This window comes from Pristiophorus japonicus, chromosome 4, assembly GCF_044704955.1.
Source record: "Pristiophorus japonicus isolate sPriJap1 chromosome 4, sPriJap1.hap1, whole genome shotgun sequence".
NCBI lineage: Eukaryota > Metazoa > Chordata > Chondrichthyes > Pristiophoridae > Pristiophorus > Pristiophorus japonicus.
The window spans coordinates 127,772,470-127,773,468 of record NC_091980.1 but is presented as its reverse complement, the minus strand read 5'-3'; positions in this window follow the sequence as shown (position 1 = coordinate 127,773,468).

Genomic DNA, 999 nt, shown 5'->3' with positions numbered 1-999 from the left:
GAGGAGATTGGGGGGGGAAGAGGAGATTGGGGGGGGAAGAGGAGATTGGGGGGGGAAGAGGAGATTGGGGGGGGAAGAGGAGATTGGGGGGGGGAAGGAGATTGGGGGGGGGGGAAGGAGATTGGGGGGGGGGGAAGGAGATTGGGGGGGGGGAAGAGGAGATTGGGGGGGGGGGAAGAGGAGATTGGGGGGGTGGTGGGGGGGGGGGAAGAGGAGATTGGGGGGTGGGGTGGGGGGGAAGAGGAGATTGGGAGGGGTGGGGGGGGGGGGAAGAGGAGATTGGGGGGGGTGGGGGGGGGGAAAGAGGAGATTGGGGGGGGGGGGGGGGAAGAGGAGATTGGGCGGGTGGGGGGGGGGGAAAGGAGAAGGGGGAGGGAGGCTGAACGGGGGGAGGGAGGTCAGGTCGGGTCCGATCCGGGGGCAGGGGAGCGGGTGTCAGGTCCGGTCCAGGGATGGGGGAGCGGGTGTCGAGTCGGGTCCGGAGGCGGGGGGGAGCAGGTGTCGGGTCCGGTCCGGGGGCGGGTGTCGGGTCCGGGGGGAGCGGGTGTCGGGTCCAGTCCGGAGGCGGGGGGAGGGGGTGTCGGGTCCAGTCCGGGGTGGGGGGGGGGCGGGTGTCGGGGGGAGTGGGTGTCGGGTCGGGTCCGGAGGCGGGGGGGAGCGGGTGTCGGGTCCGGTCCGGGGGCGGGTGTCGGGTCCGATCCGGGGGTGGATGTCGGGTCCGGTCCGGGCTGGGAAGTGGGAGTCGAGTCGGGTCGGAAGGAAGCAGGAATTGGCCGTGGGAGGAGCCTTATTCACGCAACTCCAGTGAGGCCATTCGGCCAGGGCTAGGGGCTGCGTACTTCGGGCCCTTCCCACACAGTTTCAGGTGCCTGGAGCTACTGCACTTGCGTGCCCACTGTGGCGCGCATGTGCGGAGGTCCCGGCACTCTTTTCAGCGCAGGAACCTGGCTCCGCCCCCTACAGCTCCTGTTGCGCTGCGCCGAGGGCCAGAGGACCTGC